Raw genomic sequence first — 19,969 nt, forward strand, 5'->3', positions numbered from 1 at the left:
GTCTTGTGCAGGCGGTCTGTGCTGCGGCTCACAAGCCTTGAGGTAGGAAGGCTTGGAGATGGTCTGGCCCTGGCTGAGGGCTGAGCCCTCTTGAGTGTGTTCAGAGGAGAGAGGCTGGGGACTGTGGGTCTGGGAGCAGCCCCTGTGCCTCTTGTGTGTGTGCACAAGAGGGCTGAGCTCTGGGTTGCTGCAGGCTTGTCCCTCTGGGGCTTGTGTGTGTGGCTGAGGGTCCCGCTGTGCAGTTGCCTCCCGGGGGCGCTTTGGGGCCTGCCTCCTGGGGGACGATGGCCTGTGCTGAGCCTCCTGGATTGCCTGCAGCTCCATGCAGACCTTCCAGTATTCGGCCAAGTCTCTGGCCATGCTGCCCAGCTGCTCATACTTGCGTAGGCGCCTCACGCTTCTGCGCAGCCCCGTCTGCCTCAGCATGTCTGGCGACAGGGACAACATCAGCAGTCTCCCCAGCCTCCTCAAGATCTTCTTGGGGTGTGGCATGCGGTCTAGCTCTGCCTGCAGCTGCTGGGCCTTGGTCAACACTGACGTGTCCAGCTCCATTCTCCCTGGGCTCATGCCTCCAGCTGGCTCCATGAGATTCTCAGAGAATCTCTGGGGAACCCACCTGGTCCTGAACAGTGTCTTCTGGGCTGTTCCAGGAGCCGGTCTTCTAGGAGAAGATCTGATCCTTTCCACAAATCTCGTCTCCAGTCCTGGATCCACGCTAAGTTGGCGGGATGGCTGGCTGGCTGGCTGGCTGGCTGGCCTGCTGGCTGGCTGGCTGGCTGGCCGGCCGGCTGGCTCGCTGGCTGGCTGGCTGCTCGTGGGTCTTGCTCCACTCTGCAGTCTGAAAGGATTTTCCCAGCACAGCCTCCTGCTTATAAAGGCTCAGGGGGCTGCTGCCACAAAGCCACACCCACTCCCAAGGAACACTGCCTGAGGCAACCTAACACCTTCCCTGGTCTCTCAAGAGTTCTCACTCTCTGCCTTCAGGCTACCTGTAGAAGCCTAGGATCTTAAAGGGATTAGTGTGAACAGATTATGGTTTGGGCAGGTTCCTGTTGCCTTTGCAAATCTCATCACAACTAAATAGCAACAAGTTCCCCTTCGCCATAGTGAGAGGTTGAAAGCCTTTCCCACTGAGCACTTGATAGATAGATAGGTAGATTATAGACCGATGGATAGATGGATAGATAGATAGATAGATAGATAAATGTATATTGCCACTGTCTTCTGGCCAGTAGTGTTGGAGTGGAGATGGCTGCTCCTCATCTTATGGGATTTCCTCTGTAGTTGCAGACTTCATGATATTTTTCTTTATCCATATTTTTTCCCATTCCAAATACAGTGTGTCTTGATGTCTGGGCTAATTCTGTTTGGACCCTCTGAGCTTCTTGATTCTGGTATGTCTTGGATGTTGTCTAGACGAGAGAAGTTCTCAGCAATTAGGTCCTGCTTTCTTTCCCTCCCTCTCTTTCTTCTTCTGGTAAGCCAGAATGCGTCTATGATTTCATCTGGAGTCATCCCATAGGTCTCTGGTGCTGTTTCCAGTATCTCTTCATCTCCTTTGGAGATGTCTTACTGCTTTTTTGCTGTCTGTAAGTGGTCCTGGACCTTGCTGTTTGTGTATTCAGCCACATTTCTTCTATTCTCCTTCCCCTCTACTGTTTTGTGGAGTGCATCTATTTTGTTAGCTAGCGTTTTCTGCTAATCCTTTTTTCATTTGTACAGCTCCTTGTTGGGTTCTTTGCTGGGCTATCGTAGTTTCAGCTTCCGAATCACCTTGAGGAAAAGATTGTTTTTTCCAGAGTCTCATTGGTTCTTTCTGCATTTCAGATGACAACTCTTTCAACCTCTTTACTCAGTCCTGCGATTATTTCCTTAATGAGTGTTTGAATATGGAGCTCATTATTCTGTGTTCCAACCTTTGGGGGTCTCTTAGCTGGACTCTTTCTTCTTCTGGTCGATTTCCCCCGTCTTTCTTCTTGTTGGTTTAACCATTTAGTATAGTCTGTGATGAGGTCCCTCTCTCAGTAATGTTTCAATGACTTATCACTCTTGCATGGATTGACCTGTGTCTAAGGAAGGTAGAGAAATGGTTGCCAGCTGTGGAAATTGAAACGGGTGTTTCAATATTATTTTCATCCCTGAGTTGGAGCTCAGTGGCTTCCAAGCCTCCTTTGTTTTCTTTTCTTCCCTGTAGGCTATAGGAGTGTGAGGGCTTCGAAAATATAAGTAGGCTTCTTCACTGAATCACTTACAGCAGACCAAGAGATAAAGCAGGGTGGGGCAGGGTTAATCCAGAACTCCTGCAAAAAGACACTCCCCGCCCCACCGGTAGGTCACCAATGTCTAGATCTTCTCTTGAGCGTCCGCATGAGTTCTCTGTTTCTGGGTGTCAGCACATGGCCTCCACCCCGCAACCCACTGCCTTCCCCTGCCCCTCCGCTGCTCCAGACTCTGAGGGCAGTAGGATGGAGGACTCACAGTTGCATTTGGTGAGCCTTAGTGGAATCTTCTCCTCCCTTCAGCCGTCTTATTGTTGTTGAAAAAGACTGGAGGTGGTGTGTCCACAGGTATCCTCCCAGACTGTGACCAGCCACTTAATGTCCCCTTTGGCTCCTCTGTCCAAGAGGCATAGGCAGTTATTTGCACTCACCAGTGCTGTGGTGTGTTCCTGAAGTTGTTCAAGTCCTGTTATGCTGCGGTCCCAGGGGGTCATCCACTCCCCTCCCCGTGTTGAACGCCCCTCCCCCCGCCCCAAACATTCCTAGATATCTCTTTCCAGACAATAAATACAGATAAGCAAGAATTGAAATGAAGGACATTGACAAAGGCAGGAGCCCCTGAAAGCACTCCATGTTCAGACAAAGCACAGGTGAAACTTGTCGAGTCCTACAATCATGTAATCAGAGATAGGCAGAGGAAGTCGTGTGCGGAGAAAGGGGGCCCGCAACCGTGTGAAACACTTGTGATGTCAGACATGTAATAGCATTGTTCCATTTCCATGACGACCGCAGAGGCTCGGGAGAGTCCATGCCTTTTAGCTGTGGCAGAAGCCCAAGCAGCCAGGATCTCAAAGGGATGAGTGTGAGCCGATTATGGTTTGACGGGCTTCCTGTTGGGCCTGGAAATGCCATCCCCCCCGAAAGAGCAGGGAAGTTCCCCACCATTTTTCTTGCACTTCTTTCTGTCTAGAAGTCATCTGTGCCTTGTGCAGTCCTCCTGAAGCCAAGATTCTCTATGGCTGTGCTCATTTGAGATGCTGCCCAAGAAAGTGTCCTCAAGACTTTTTCAGAAGTGTTCCCATGATTGGGCCTTGAGGAGTTTTCTGTTTGTCATTGAGTGTTAGCTTTCCTCCACTGTGGTCTGAGCAGATGCTTGGGGGTGATTTCAGGGCTCTTGAATAGGTTGATACTGTCTTTGTGGCCTAAGCCGTGGTCTGCTACCCTTGAGGATGTGATGGGACTCTTGAAAGGATGTGTCTTCCAGTTCTTGCTGTGAAGAACTCTGAGAATGTCCATGAGTTCTCCTCTGTTGACCTCTTCAAAGAACTCTCTTGTTTCTTTGTGGATTCTCTGCTTTGGTGATCTAAGTGTGAGAGTGTGGTGTTACAATGTCCTACTCTGAGTGTATACTCTTGATGTATTTTTGTAGTTCTTTGAGTAAGTGCTTAAGATGTATTTAGATGGGCCCTGATTGGGAGCATAGATGTTAATAATTGTTCCAACTTCTGGCTAGAGTGATCCTCTGGTCGTTATGGAATGGCCTTGCCTATCTTGTATGACTTTCTTTAATTGTTGAGGATGTCTGTTTCCTGCCCTTTGATGCAGTCTTTGATTCTGTGTGAAGGTTTGCCACCCTTTGGCTTGGTGTCTGTTGTCGGCCCCTAATTGGGCGCCAACTGCCAGGCTAGTATTTATCATGGGCAGCAGATAGATGGCCAGGGATTCATGGCTGGGCAGGAACACAGTGCCACGCTGGCTTTATTCATCTGCATGTATACTCTCCTGGAAGGAAGTGGTAGGGTGTAAAAGGTAGTAGGTAGGATAAGTGGGCGGAGTGGAAAAGGAGCAGGACCCTTCTGGGGATTAAAATGGTGGAAAACAGGATGTGACTAGGAGAGGGAGCGGAGCCTAAGGAGAGTGCGAACCGGTGGGAATAAACCCTGGAAAACAGGCTGTGACTAGGAGAGGGGGCGGAGCCCAAAGAGAGTGAGAACCAGTGGCATTTAAGCAGTGCACTGCAGGCAGGGCGGGTCTCAGCTAAAACAGTGATTATGTCAATAGACCAATGGAGCAGGGGGGAGCTGAAGTACTGCCCAACTGTCTATATTTGTCCTGTGGGCTTTGGTGGGATTCTTGGCAAGCAGCATATGCTGGCTTGTGTTTTCTGGTGCATCGTCCTCCTCTGGTGATTGGGCACTTAGTTCATATGTCTCACTCTTGTGACATGTTTGAATTTCCCTAGTTTTACAAACTTGCATAGCCCTTACCCCATAAGACACACTCTCTCTCCTCTCTCTCTCTCTCTCTCTCTCTCTCTCTCTCTCTCGTGCTCTAGTTCACAGCTTAGAATTCAATCTATCTTACCAGGAGAACAGTTTCTTTTAGTAACTATACTACGAATCTTGTATTTTCTGGTCTCATGTATTTGGCATTTATTAATTTTTATGTTTTGAATGCTTAACTCTCATTATTCGATGATGGATGGAGCAATCCAGAGATGGATTTTCTTTGTGGGTGTGAGGATAGGGAAGGCCAGAAAAAGAGAGCTACCTGGAACACGGCTTCAGCAATTGGAAATGATTCGCCCTGCAAGTGGCCGCAAGCCATGTCTTTCAGCATTCTAACGTGGGCACTCACCCTGGTGGAGCAGCACTCAGCCCCTTAGGAAGCAATGTTTCTTCCCCTAGAGCAGTGCTCAGTTCTTTCAAAGGGTTCTGCTGGACATGAAAGTTGGGACTTTGGAATCTCAGGCCTGAGAGTCTCTTTGAAGAACCATACTGCTATCTTTCTCCACTCCAGATATCTTGGTTAGCAAGGGAGAGAAGACTAGACCATCCCTTCTGAACACATGAGCCCATTGATGAACCTGCCCCCCCTTGAGCCTCAGTTTAGTGTTGTGAGCCTGCCCACAGTTCCAGGTCTAATATTTCCCTCCTGAACCACTTTGGGTGAATTTCACTGATGCCTGTCAGGCGGGTTTCTAATGTCATGTTTTGGCAAATTAGATGAAGTGGTGAATTTTGAGCATGAAGTTCTGAGATGGCCTTAACTTCCCATGTAGTAGAGTGACTCTCATTCTCTCCTTTTCAGTCTTACCTTCTGTCCGTACCTCTATGTCTGTCTGTCAGCCTGTCAGTCTCTGTTACTCAAGTATTTTGTAGACAGCGTAGATGAGATTGGGCATGTGTTGTATGCAGCAGCACACCACAACCTGTAGGTAGATGCATGTGAATAGCTGCAGAGTCTTGGTGGAACACAGGAGTCCAGGGAGCTCCCAGGTGGTCCTGTGAGATGTGCTGCCTGTGGTCGTGCTCGACCTGGCCCCTGACTCCTCACCTGACTCTTGCTCTTGTTTGCTGTCTGACCTCCCAACCATTCCTGCCAACTATTATTTTGTCAGAGTTGGTTCTACCTGCAGGCCACTCGTTGGCTCCGGCTGATGATGACAACGGGGATTCCAGCAGCACGCTTGGGTGTGTTAGGGTAGTAATTTATTTCTGTTTATGAGTTCAGGGTGTTTGAGGGTTGCGGGGTGAGCATCGAGTAGGGGACTGGGGTCGGGGGTTGTGGTGGGATAACCAGAACTGAAAGGCATGGAGCCCCAGGTGTCTCTGCGGAGACTGTTAGAAATGCAGAGCTCTCAGGCTCCCGAGCTTCAGGTGGAGTGAGTCTGACAGGATGCCCTGCTTTCGGGGTCTGAGCCAGGCGTCCCAAGTTCTGAGAACAACAGCAGCAAGTGGGTTGATTTTGCAGTGTTGTACCAAAGCTTTCTTAGAAAAATGGAACACCTGAAGGGGTAGTACACAACACAAGATCCTTTGAGCCACAAGTCCGTTCTCCAGATGCCATCTTTGAATGTCCGTGAAACCCAGGGAAGGGGTCGTCGAGGTGCAGCAAGAGAGAGGCTTGTGGCAGCCATCCTCTGAAGTCTCCGCACTTCTCCCAAGTGCCCTGTGCTTTCATGTTGAGCCCGTGACTTGTGCTCCTCAGGCAGGCATGGCCCCCTCTCGTGTTTGCTGAGAAGCCTGTCAGTGGCCCCAGCCCAGCATTTCTCAGGCATGGGCAGCAGTGCAGTTCATGGAGGGCTGAGAGCCGGGAGTCCCCTCCCCCTCCCCCCACCCGTCCCCACCACGGGTGGCCTTGCTGAGTGGCCTGGGTTTGGGTGGCCCTGGCTCCATTCTGCCCTGAGCCAGGTGGGAATTCCTGGGGTCATCTTCTCAGCAGCATTTTCTGGAAATCTCTCCTGGACTTGGCCATCAAGGGGGCAGGTTTTTTGGCTGATGTGTGGGCGGTGTTGACTGGCCTTGGGAGGGCCTGGGTGGTGCTCAGGGTCTTGGATTCTGGCCTGTCCTGCCTGGGGTTTGGTGTCTTCTTGCTCCCCTGGGAGTCTGGCTGGGCTTGTCTGCTGCTTGGCTGAGGCCTAGTTGTCCCTTTGTGCCCCTGGGACTGGTGGAGGGTGTGGGCAGGCCTGTGAGCAGCAGGGTGTCCAAGAACAGCCTTGGTGGCAGGGCCTTGGGACTGAGCGGGGTGTGGCCCTGGGGCTCTGGCTGCTGGACCTGCTGCGGGGCTCCTGCCTTGGGCCTCCTGAAGCGGCGGTGGCAGCGGCTGGGTCACTGTCTTGTGGGCTGGCTGCTCTGGCTGTCTTGGTGGCTTAAGGAGGGGAGTGCCCAGGAGGTTTCCCTCCTTGTCTTTCTGCCCCTTGAGTCTCTGGTGGTCTTTCTGCTGTTGGCCAGGCTGAAGAGGAGGGCCAGTGTCCACCGTGGGTTTCAGGAGGGGCTGTGTCAGTCCTGGCATGTGGGACAGAGCCTTGTCCTTGTGCTGTCCCCACAGGCCCTGCTGGTGGCAGGTGTTGCGTCTGGAGGGAGAGTTTTGGCTGGAGCGCCCAGCAAAGACGGGGGTCTTGGAGTATGTTCTGGAGAAAGGGCACTCAGGATCTTCGTCCGAGTCAGGAGACAGTTCTCGCAGCCAAGCCCAGTCAGAATCTGCCAAGCTGTCTTCTTCCTGGGTTCCAAAGAGTGGGGACAGGGCCGATGTGATGCTGCTCACAGGAGCCCGGTTTCCTTCCTCCTTGTCGTTCTCCTTGTTGTCTTCCTCCTCCTTGTCGTCTTTCTTCTTGTGGTCATCCTTCTTCTTTTTGCTTGCCTTCTTTGTCTTCTTGCTGGGCTGGTCGTAGTTGAGGTAGGCCTCAAAGGACATGGTTGGCGGCTCCCATGTCTCTTGGTCCGATGGCTGTGGGCTGAGGCCCAGGTGCAGGCTCGGGCCCTCCTGAGAGTCGTGGCAGGGGCCTGGAGTGGGCTGGATCTTCTTGTCTTGTGCAGGCGGTCTGTGCTGCGGCTCACAAGCCTTGAGGTAGGAAGGCTTGGAGATGGTCTGGCCCTGGCTGAGGGCTGAGCCCTCTTGAGTGTGTTCAGAGGAGAGAGGCTGGGGACTGTGGGTCTGGGAGCAGCCCCTGTGCCTCTTGTGTGTGTGCACAAGAGGGCTGAGCTCTGGGTTGCTGCAGGCTTGTCCCTCTGGGGCTTGTGTGTGTGGCTGAGGGTCCCGCTGTGCAGTTGCCTCCCGGGGGCGCTTTGGGGCCTGCCTCCTGGGGGACGATGGCCTGTGCTGAGCCTCCTGGATTGCCTGCAGCTCCATGCAGACCTTCCAGTATTCGGCCAAGTCTCTGGCCATGCTGCCCAGCTGCTCATACTTGCGTAGGCGCCTCACGCTTCTGCGCAGCCCCGTCTGCCTCAGCATGTCTGGCGACAGGGACAACATCAGCAGTCTCCCCAGCCTCCTCAAGATCTTCTTGGGGTGTGGCATGCGGTCTAGCTCTGCCTGCAGCTGCTGGGCCTTGGTCAACACTGACGTGTCCAGCTCCATTCTCCCTGGGCTCATGCCTCCAGCTGGCTCCATGAGATTCTCAGAGAATCTCTGGGGAACCCACCTGGTCCTGAACAGTGTCTTCTGGGCTGTTCCAGGAGCCGGTCTTCTAGGAGAAGATCTGATCCTTTCCACAAATCTCGTCTCCAGTCCTGGATCCACGCAAAGTTGGCGGGATGGCTGGCTGGCTGGCCGGCTGGCTGGCCTGCTGGCTGGCCTGCTGGCTGGCTGGCTGGCTGTCCGGCCGGCTGGCTCGCTGGCTGGCTGGCTGCTCGTGGGTCTTGCTCCACTCTGCAGTCTGAAAGGATTTTCCCAGCACAGCCTCCTGCTTATAAAGGCTCAGGGGGCTGCTGCCACAAAGCCACACCCACTCCCAAGGAACACTGCCTGAGGCAACCTAACACCTTCCCTGGTCTCTCAAGAGTTCTCACTCTCTGCCTTCAGGCTACCTGTAGAAGCCTAGGATCTTAAAGGGATTAGTGTGAACAGATTATGGTTTGGGCAGGTTCCTGTTGCCTTTGCAAATCTCATCACAACTAAATAGCATCAAGTTCCCCTCCGCCATAGTGAGAGGGTGAAAGCCTTTCCCACTGAGCACTTGATAGATAGATAGGTAGATTATAGTCCGATGGATAGATGGATAGATAGATAGATAGATAGATAGATCGATGTATATTGCCACTGTCTTCTGGCCAGTAGTGTTGGAGTGGAGATGGCTGCTCCTCATCTTATGGGATTTCCTCTGTTGTTGCAGACTTCAGGATATTTTTCTTTATCCATATTTTTTCCCATTCCAAATACAGTGTGTCTTGATGTCTGGGCTAATTCTGTTTGGACCCTCTGAGCTTCTTGATTCTGGTATGTCTTGGATGTTGTCTAGACGAGAGAAGTTCTCAGCAATTAGGTCCTGCTTTCTTTCCCTCCCTCTCTTTCTTCTTCTGGTAAGCCAGAATGCGTCTATGATTTCATCTGGAGTCATCCCACAGGTCTCTGGTGCTGTTTCCAGTATCTCTTCATCTCCTTTGGAGATGTCTTACTGCTTTTTTGCTGTCTGTAAGTGGTCCTGGACCTTGCTGTTTGTGTATTCAGCCACATTTCTTCTATTCTCCTTCCCCTCTACGGTTTTGTGGAGTGCATCTATTTTGTTAGCTAGCGTGTTCTGCTAATCCTTTTTTCATTTGTACAGCTCCTTGTTGGGTTCTTTGCTGGGCTATCGTAGTTTCAGCTCCCGAATCACCTTGAGGAAAAGATTGTTTTTTCCAGAGTCTCATTGGTTCTTTCTGCATTTCAGATGACAACTCTTTCAACCTCTTTACTCAGTCCTGCGATTATTTCCTTAATGAGTGTTTGAATATGGAGCTCATTATTCTGTGTTCCAACCTTTGGGGGTCTCTTAGCTGGACTCTTTCTTCTTCTGGTTGATTTCCCCCGTCTTTCTTCTTGTTGGTTTAACCATTTAGTATAGTCTGTGATGAGGTCCCTCTCTCAGTAATGTTTCAATGACTTATCACTCTTGCATGGATTGACCTGTGTCTAAGGAAGGTAGAGAAATGGTTGCCAGCTGTGGAAATTGAAACGGGTGTTTCAATATTATTTTCATCCCTGAGTTGGAGCTCAGTGGCTTCCAAGCCTCCTTTGTTTTCTTTTCTTCCCTGTAGGCTATAGGAGTGTGAGGGCTTCGAAAATATAAGTAGGCTTCTTCACTGAATCACTTACAGCAGACCAAGAGATAAAGCAGGGTGGGGCAGGGTTAATCCAGAACTCCTGCAAAAAGACACTCCCCGCCCCACCGGTAGGTCACCAATGTCTAGATCTTCTCTTGAGCGTCCGCATGAGTTCTCTGTTTCTGGGTGTCAGCACATGGCCTCCACCTCGCAACCCACTGCCTTCCCCTGCCCCTCCGCTGCTCCAGACTCTGAGGGCAGTAGGATGGAGGACTCACAGTTGCATTTGGTGAGCCTTAGTGGAATCTTCTCCTCCCTTCAGCCGTCTTATTGTTGTTGAAAAAGACTGGAGGTGGTGTGTCCACAGGTATCCTCCCAGACTGTGACCAGCCACTTAATGTCCCCTTTGGCTCCTCTGTCCAAGAGGCATAGGCAGTTATTTGCACTCACCAGTGCTGTGGTGTGTTCCTGAAGTTGTTCAAGTCCTGTTATGCTGCGGTCCCAGGGGGTCATCCACTCCCCTCCCCGTGTTGAACGCCCCTCCCCCCGCCCCAAACATTCCTAGATATCTCTTTCCAGACAATAAATACAGATAAGCAAGAATTGAAATGAAGGACATTGACAAAGGCAGGAGCCCCTGAAAGCACTCCATGTTCAGACAAAGCACAGGTGAAACTTGTCGAGTCCTACAATCATGTAATCAGAGATAGGCAGAGGAAGTCGTGTGCGGAGAAAGGGGGCCCGCAACCGTGTGAAACACTTGTGATGTCAGACATGTAATAGCATTGTTCCATTTCCATGACGACCGCAGAGGCTCGGGAGAGTCCATGCCTTTTAGCTGTGGCGGAAGCCCAAGCAGCCAGGATCTCAAAGGGATGAGTGTGAGCCGATTATGGTTTGACGGGCTTCCTGTTGGGCCTGGAAATGCCATCCCCCCCAAAGAGCAGGGAAGTTCCCCACCATTTTTCTTGCACTTCTTTCTGTCTAGAAGTCATCTGTGCCTTGTGCAGTCCTCCTGAAGCCAAGATTCTCTATGGCTGTGCTCATTTGAGATGCTGCCCAAGAAAGTGTCCTCAAGACTTTTTCAGAAGTGTTCCCATGATTGGGCCTTGAGGAGTTTTCTGTTTGTCATTGAGTGTTAGCTTTCCTCCACTGTGGTCTGAGCAGATGCTTGGGGGTGATTTCAGGGCTCTTGAATAGGTTGATACTGTCGTTGTGGCCTAAGCCGTGGTCTGCTACCCTTGAGGATGTGATGGGACTCTTGAAAGGATGTGTCTTCCAGTTCTTGCTGTGAAGAACTCTGAGAATGTCCATGAGTTCTCCTCTGTTGACCTCTTCAAAGAACTCTCTTGTTTCTTTGTGGATTCTCTGCTTTGGTGATCTAAGTGTGAGAGTGTGGTGTGACAATGTCCTACTCTGAGTGTATACTCTTGATGTATTTTTGTAGTTCTTTGAGTAAGTGCTTAAGATGTATTTAGATGGGCCCTGATTGGGAGCATAGATGTTAATAATTGTTCCAACTTCTGGCTAGAGTGATCCTCTGGTCGTTATGGAATGGCCTTGCCTATCTTGTATGACTTTCTTTAATTGTTGAGGATGTCTGTTTCCTGCCCTTTGATGCAGTCTTTGATTCTGTGTGAAGGTTTGCCACCCTTTGGCTTGGTGTCTGTTGTCGGCCCCTAATTGGGCGCCAACTGCCAGGCTAGTATTTATCATGGGCAGCAGATAGATGGCCAGGGATTCATGGCTGGGCAGGAACACAGTGCCACGCTGGCTTTATTCATCTGCATGTATACTCTCCTGGAAGGAAGTGGTAGGGTGTAAAAGGTAGTAGGTAGGATAAGTGGGCGGAGTGGAAAAGGAGCAGGACCCTTCTGGGGATTAAAATGGTGGAAAACAGGATGTGACTAGGAGAGGGAGCGGAGCCTAAGGAGAGTGCGAACCGGTGGGAATAAACCCTGGAAAACAGGCTGTGACTAGGAGAGGGGGCGGAGCCCAAAGAGAGTGAGAACCAATGGCATTTAAGCAGTGCACTGCAGGCAGGGCGGGTCTCAGCTAAAACAGTGATTATGTCAGTAGACCAATGGAGCAGGGGGGAGCTGAAGTACTGCCCAACTGTCTATATTTGTCCTGTGGGCTTTGGTGGGATTCTTGGCAAGCAGCATATGCTGGCTTGTGTTTTCTGGTGCATCGTCCTCCTCTGGTGATTGGGCACTTAGTTCATATGTCTCACTCTTGTGACATGTTTGAATTTCCCTAGTTTTACAAACTTGCATAGCCCTTACCCCATAAGACACACTCTCTCTCCTCTCTCTCTCTCTCTCTCTCTCGTGCTCTAGTTCACAGCTTAGAATTCAATCTATCTTACCAGGAGAACAGTTTCTTTTAGTAACTATACTACGAATCTTGTATTTTCTGGTCTCATGTATTTGGCATTTATTAATTTTTATGTTTTGAATGCTTAACTCTCATTATTCGCTGATGGATGGAGCAATCCAGAGATGGATTTTCTTTGTGGGTGTGAGGATAGGGAAGGCCAGAAAAAGAGAGCTACCTGGAACACGGCTTCAGCAATTGGAAATGATTCGCCCTGCAAGTGGCCGCAAGCCATGTCTTTCAGCATTCTAACGTGGGCACTCACCCTGGTGGAGCAGCACTCAGCCCCTTAGGAAGCAATGTTTCTTCCCCTAGAGCAGTGCTCAGTTCTTTCAAAGGGTTCTGCTGGACATGAAAGTTGGGACTTTGGAATCTCAGGCCTGAGAGTCTCTTTGAAGAACCATACTGCTATCTTTCTCCACTCCAGATATCTTGGTTAGCAAGGGAGAGAAGACTAGACCATCCCTTCTGAACACATGAGCCCATTGATGAACCTGCCCCCCCTTGAGCCTCAGTTTAGTGTTGTGAGCCTGCCCACAGTTCCAGGTCTAATATTTCCCTCCTGAACCACTTTGGGTGAATTTCACTGATGCCTGTCAGGCGGGTTTCTAATGTCATGTTTTGGCAAATTAGATGAAGTGGTGAATTTTGAGCATGAAGTTCTGAGATGGCCTTAACTTCCCATGTAGTAGAGTGACTCTCATTCTCTCCTTTTCAGTCTTACCTTCTGTCCGTACCTCTATGTCTGTCTGTCAGCCTGTCAGCCTGTCAGTCTCTGTTACTCAAGTATTTTGTAGACAGCGTAGATGAGATTGGGCATGTGTTGTATGCAGCAGCACACCACAACCTGTAGGTAGATGCATGTGAATAGCTGCAGAGTCTTGGTGGAACACAGGAGTCCAGGGAGCTCCCAGGTGGTCCTGTGAGATGTGCTGCCTGTGGTCGTGCTCGACCTGGCCCCTGACTCCTCACCTGACTCTTGCTCTTGTTTGCTGTCTGACCTCCCAACCATTCCTGCCAACTATTATTTTGTCAGAGTTGGTTCTACCTGCAGGCCACTCGTTGGCTCCGGCTGATGATGACAACGGGGATTCCAGCAGCACGCTTGGGTGTGTTAGGGTAGTAATTTATTTCTGTTTATGAGTTCAGGGTGTTTGAGGGTTGCGGGGTGAGCATCGAGTAGGGGACTGGGGTCGGGGGTTGTGGTGGGATAACCAGAACTGAAAGGCATGGAGCCCCAGGTGTCTCTGCGGAGACTGTTAGAAATGCAGAGCTCTCAGGCTCCCGAGCTTCAGGTGGAGTGAGTCTGACAGGATGCCCTGCTTTCGGGGTCTGAGCCAGGCGTCCCAAGTTCTGAGAACAACAGCAGCAAGTGGGTTGATTTTGCAGTGTTGTACCAAAGCTTTCTTAGAAAAATGGAACACCTGAAGGGGTAGTACACAACACAAGATCCTTTGAGCCACAAGTCCGTTCTCCAGATGCCATCTTTGAATGTCCGTGAAACCCAGGGAAGGGGTCGTCGAGGTGCAGCAAGAGAGAGGCTTGTGGCAGCCATCCTCTGAAGTCTCCGCACTTCTCCCAAGTGCCCTGTGCTTTCATGTTGAGCCCGTGACTTGTGCTCCTCAGGCAGGCATGGCCCCCTCTCGTGTTTGCTGAGAAGCCTGTCAGTGGCCCCAGCCCAGCATTTCTCAGGCATGGGCAGCAGTGCAGTTCATGGAGGGCTGAGAGCCGGGAGTCCCCTCCCCCTCCCCCCACCCGTCCCCACCACGGGTGGCCTTGCTGAGTGGCCTGGGTTTGGGTGGCCCTGGCTCCATTCTGCCCTGAGCCAGGTGGGAATTCCTGGGGTCATCTTCTCAGCAGCATTTTCTGGAAATCTCTCCTGGACTTGGCCATCAAGGGGGCAGGTTTTTTGGCTGATGTGTGGGCGGTGTTGACTGGCCTTGGGAGGGCCTGGGTGGTGCTCAGGGTCTTGGATTCTGGCCTGTCCTGCCTGGGGTTTGGTGTCTTCTTGCTCCCCTGGGATTCTGGCTGGGCTTGTCTGCTGCTTGGCTGAGGCCTAGTTGTCCCTTTGTGCCCCTGGGACTGGTGGAGGGTGTGGGCAGGCCTGTGAGCAGCAGGGTGTCCAAGAACAGCCTTGGTGGCAGGGCCTTGGGACTGAGCGGGGTGTGGCCCTGGGGCTCTGGCTGCTGGACCTGCTGCGGGGCTCCTGCCTTGGGCCTCCTGAAGCGGCGGTGGCAGCGGCTGGGTCACTGTCTTGTGGGCTGGCTGCTCTGGCTGTCTTGGTGGCTTAAGGAGGGGAGTGCCCAGGAGGTTTCCCTCCTTGTCTTTCTGCCCCTTGAGTCTGTGGTGGTCTTTCTGCTGTTGGCCAGGCTGAAGAGGAGGGCCAGTGTCCACCGTGGGTTTCAGGAGGGGCTGTGTCAGTCCTGGCATGTGGGACAGAGCCTTGTCCTTGTGCTGTCCCCACAGGCCCTGCTGGTGGCAGGTGTTGCGTCTGGAGGGAGAGTTTTGGCTGGAGCGCCCAGCAAAGACGGGGGTCTTGGAGTATGTTCTGGAGAAAGGGCACTCAGGATCTTCGTCCGAGTCAGGAGACAGTTCTCGCAGCCAAGCCCAGTCAGAATCTGCCAAGCTGTCTTCTTCCTGGGTTCCAAAGAGTGGGGACAGGGCCGATGTGATGCTGCTCACAGGAGCCCGGTTTCCTTCCTCCTTGTCGTTCTCCTTGTTGTCTTCCTCCTCCTTGTCGTCTTTCTTCTTGTGGTCATCCTTCTTCTTTTTGCTTGCCTTCTTTGTCTTCTTGCTGGGCTGGTCGTAGTTGAGGTAGGCCTCAAAGGACATGGTTGGCGGCTCCCATGTCTCTTGGTCCGATGGCTGTGGGCTGAGGCCCAGGTGCAGGCTCGGGCCCTCCTGAGAGTCGTGGCAGGGGCCTGGAGTGGGCTGGATCTTCTTGTCTTGTGCAGGCGGTCTGTGCTGCGGCTCACAAGCCTTGAGGTAGGAAGGCTTGGAGATGGTCTGGCCCTGGCTGAGGGCTGAGCCCTCTTGAGTGTGTTCAGAGGAGAGAGGCTGGGGACTGTGGGTCTGGGAGCAGCCCCTGTGCCTCTTGTGTGTGTGCACAAGAGGGCTGAGCTCTGGGTTGCTGCAGGCTTGTCCCTCTGGGGCTTGTGTGTGTGGCTGAGGGTCCCGCTGTGCAGTTGCCTCCCGGGGGCGCTTTGGGGCCTGCCTCCTGGGGGACGATGGCCTGTGCTGAGCCTCCTGGATTGCCTGCAGCTCCATGCAGACCTTCCAGTATTCGGCCAAGTCTCTGGCCATGCAGCCCAGCTGCTCATACTTGCGTAGGCGCCTCACGCTTCTGCGCAGCCCCGTCTGCCTCAGCATGTCTGGCGACAGGGACAACATCAGCAGTCTCCCCAGCCTCCTCAAGCTCTTCTTGGGGTGTGGCATGCGGTCTAGCTCTGCCTGCAGCTGCTGGGCCTTGGTCAACACTGACGTGTCCAGCTCCATTCTCCCTGGGCTCATGCCTCCAGCTGGCTCCATGAGATTCTCAGAGAATCTCTGGGGAACCCACCTGGTCCTGAACAGTGTCTTCTGGGCTGTTCCAGGAGCCGGTCTTCTAGGAGAAGATCTGATCCTTTCCACAAATCTCGTCTCCAGTCCTGGATCCACGCTAAGTTGGCGGGATGGCTGGCTGGCTGGCTGGCTGGCTGGCTGGCCTGCTGGCTGGCTGGCTGGCTGGCCGGCCGGCTGGCTCGCTGGCTGGCTGGCTGCTCGTGGGTCTTGCTCCACTCTGCAGTCTGAAAGGATTTTCCCAGCACAGCCTCCTGCTTATAAAGGCTCAGGGGGCTGCTGCCACAAAGCCACACCCACTCCCAAGGAACACTGCCTGAGGCAACCTAACACCTTCCCTGGTCTCTCAAGAGTTCTCACTCTCTGCCTTCAGGCTACCTGTAGAAGCCTAGGATCTTAAAGGGATTAGTGTGAACAGATTATGGTTTGGGCAGGTTCCTGTTGCCTTTGCAAATCTCATCACAACTAAATAGCAACAAGTTCCCCTTCGCCATAGTGAGAGGTTGAAAGCCTTTCCCACTGAGCACTTGATAGATAGATAGGTAGATTATAGACCGATGGATAGATGGATAGATAGATAGATAGATAGATAAATGTATATTGCCACTGTCTTCTGGCCAGTAGTGTTGGAGTGGAGATGGCTGCTCCTCATCTTATGGGATTTCCTCTGTAGTTGCAGACTTCATGATATTTTTCTTTATCCATATTTTTTCCCATTCCAAATACAGTGTGTCTTGATGTCTGGGCTAATTCTGTTTGGACCCTCTGAGCTTCTTGATTCTGGTATGTCTTGGATGTTGTCTAGACGAGAGAAGTTCTCAGCAATTAGGTCCTGCTTTCTTTCCCTCCCTCTCTTTCTTCTTCTGGTAAGCCAGAATGCGTCTATGATTTCATCTGGAGTCATCCCATAGGTCTCTGGTGCTGTTTCCAGTATCTCTTCATCTCCTTTGGAGATGTCTTACTGCTTTTTTGCTGTCTGTAAGTGGTCCTGGACCTTGCTGTTTGTGTATTCAGCCACATTTCTTCTATTCTCCTTCCCCTCTACTGTTTTGTGGAGTGCATCTATTTTGTTAGCTAGCGTGTTCTGCTAATCCTTTTTTCATTTGTACAGCTCCTTGTTGGGTTCTTTGCTGGGCTATCGTAGTTTCAGCTTCCGAATCACCTTGAGGAAAAGATTGTTTTTTCCAGAGTCTCATTGGTTCTTTCTGCATTTCAGATGACAACTCTTTCAACCTCTTTACTCAGTCCTGCGATTATTTCCTTAATGAGTGTTTGAATATGGAGCTCATTATTCTGTGTTCCAACCTTTGGGGGTCTCTTAGCTGGACTCTTTCTTCTTCTGGTCGATTTCCCCCGTCTTTCTTCTTGTTGGTTTAACCATTTAGTATAGTCTGTGATGAGGTCCCTCTCTCAGTAATGTTTCAATGACTTATCACTCTTGCATGGATTGACCTGTGTCTAAGGAAGGTAGAGAAATGGTTGCCAGCTGTGGAAATTGAAACGGGTGTTTCAATATTATTTTCATCCCTGAGTTGGAGCTCAGTGGCTTCCAAGCCTCCTTTGTTTTCTTTTCTTCCCTGTAGGCTATAGGAGTGTGAGGGCTTCGAAAATATAAGTAGGCTTCTTCACTGAATCACTTACAGCAGACCAAGAGATAAAGCAGGGTGGGGCAGGGTTAATCCAGAACTCCTGCAAAAAGACACTCCCCGCCCCACCGGTAGGTCACCAATGTCTAGATCTTCTCTTGAGCGTCCGCATGAGTTCTCTGTTTCTGGGTGTCAGCACATGGCCTCCACCCCGCAACCCACTGCCTTCCCCTGCCCCTCCGCTGCTCCAGACTCTGAGGGCAGTAGGATGGAGGACTCACAGTTGCATTTGGTGAGCCTTAGTGGAATCTTCTCCTCCCTTCAGCCGTCTTATTGTTGTTGAAAAAGACTGGAGGTGGTGTGTCCACAGGTATCCTCCCAGACTGTGACCAGCCACTTAATGTCCCCTTTGGCTCCTCTGTCCAAGAGGCATAGGCAGTTATTTGCACTCACCAGTGCTGTGGTGTGTTCCTGAAGTTGTTCAAGTCCTGTTATGCTGCGGTCCCAGGGGGTCATCCACTCCCCTCCCCGTGTTGAACGCCCCTCCCCCCGCCCCAAACATTCTTAGATATCTCTTTCCAGACAATAAATACAGATAAGCAAGAATTGAAATGAAGGACATTGACAAAGGCAGGAGCCCCTGAAAGCACTCCATGTTCAGACAAAGCACAGGTGAAACTTGTCGAGTCCTACAATCATGTAATCAGAGATAGGCAGAGGAAGTCGTGTGCGGAGAAAGGGGGCCCGCAACCGTGTGAAACACTTGTGATGTCAGACATGTAATAGCATTGTTCCATTTCCATGACGACCGCAGAGGCTCGGGAGAGTCCATGCCTTTTAGCTGTGGCGGAAGCCCAAGCAGCCAGGATCTCAAAGGGATGAGTGTGAGCCGATTATGGTTTGACGGGCTTCCTGTTGGGCCTGGAAATGCCATCCCCCCCAAAGAGCAGGGAAGTTCCCCACCATTTTTCTTGCACTTCTTTCTGTCTAGAAGTCATCTGTGCCTTGTGCAGTCCTCCTGAAGCCAAGATTCTCTATGGCTGTGCTCATTTGAGATGCTGCCCAAGAAAGTGTCCTCAAGACTTTTTCAGAAGTGTTCCCATGATTGGGCCTTGAGGAGTTTTCTGTTTGTCATTGAGTGTTAGCTTTCCTCCACTGTGGTCTGAGCAGATGCTTGGGGGTGATTTCAGGGCTCTTGAATAGGTTGATACTGTCGTTGTGGCCTAAGCCGTGGTCTGCTACCCTTGAGGATGTGATGGGACTCTTGAAAGGATGTGTCTTCCAGTTCTTGCTGTGAAGAACTCTGAGAATGTCCATGAGTTCTCCTCTGTTGACCTCTTCAAAGAACTCTCTTGTTTCTTTGTGGATTCTCTGCTTTGGTGATCTAAGTGTGAGAGTGTGGTGTTACAATGTCCTACTCTGAGTGTATACTCTTGATGTATTTTTGTAGTTCTTTGAGTAAGTGCTTAAGATGTATTTAGATGGGCTCCCTGATTGGGAGCATAGATGTTAATAATTGTTCCAACTTCTGGCTAGAGTGATCCTCTGGTCGTTATGGAATGGCCTTGCCTATCTTGTATGACTTTCTTTAATTGTTGAGGATGTCTGTTTCCTGCCCTTTGATGCAGTCTTTGATTCTGTGTGAAGGTTTGCCACCCTTTGGCTTGGTGTCTGTTGTCGGCCCCTAATTGGGCGCCAACTGCCAGGCTAGTATTTATCATGGGCAGCAGATAGATGGCCAGGGATTCATGGCTGGGCAGGAACACAGTGCCACGGTGGCTTTATTCATCTGCATGTATACTCTCCTGGAAGGAAGTGGTAGGGTGTAAAAGGTAGTAGGTAGGATAAGTGGGCGGAGTGGAAAAGGAGCAGGACCCTTCTGGGGATTAAAATGGTGGAAAACAGGATGTGACTAGGAGAGGGAGCGGAGCCTAAGGAGAGTGCGAACCGGTGGGAATAAACCCTGGAAAACAGGCTGTGACTAGGAGAGGGGGCGGAGCCCAAAGAGAGTGAGAACCAGTGGCATTTAAGCAGTGCACTGCAGGCAGGGCGGGTCTCAGCTAAAACAGTGATTATGTCAATAGACCAATGGAGCAGGGGGGAGCTGAAGTACTGCCCAACTGTCTATATTTGTCCTGTGGGCTTTGGTGGGATTCTTGGCAAGCAGCATATGCTGGCTTGTGTTTTCTGGTGCATCGTCCTCCTCTGGTGATTGGGCACTTAGTTCATATGTCTCACTCTTGTGACATGTTTGAATTTCCCTAGTTTTACAAACTTGCATAGTCCTTACCCCATAAGACACACTCTCTCTCCTCTCTCTCTCTCTCTCTCTCTCTCTCTCTCTCTCTCTCGTGCTCTAGTTCACAGCTTAGAATTCAATGTATCTTACCAGGAGAACAGTTTCTTTTAGTAACTATACTACGAATCTTGTATTTTCTGGTCTCATGTATTTGGCATTTATTAATTTTTATGTTTTGAATGCTTAACTCTCATTATTCGATGATGGATGGAGCAATCCAGAGATGGATTTTCTTTGTGGGTGTGAGGATAGGGAAGGCCAGAAAAAGAGAGCTACCTGGAACACGGCTTCAGCAATTGGAAATGATTCGCCCTGCAAGTGGCCGCAAGCCATGTCTTTCAGCATTCTAACGTGGGCACTCACCCTGGTGGAGCAGCACTCAGCCCCTTAGGAAGCAATGTTTCTTCC

The sequence above is a fragment of the Erinaceus europaeus genome, chromosome 15, assembly GCF_950295315.1.
Source record: "Erinaceus europaeus chromosome 15, mEriEur2.1, whole genome shotgun sequence".
NCBI lineage: Eukaryota > Metazoa > Chordata > Mammalia > Eulipotyphla > Erinaceidae > Erinaceus > Erinaceus europaeus.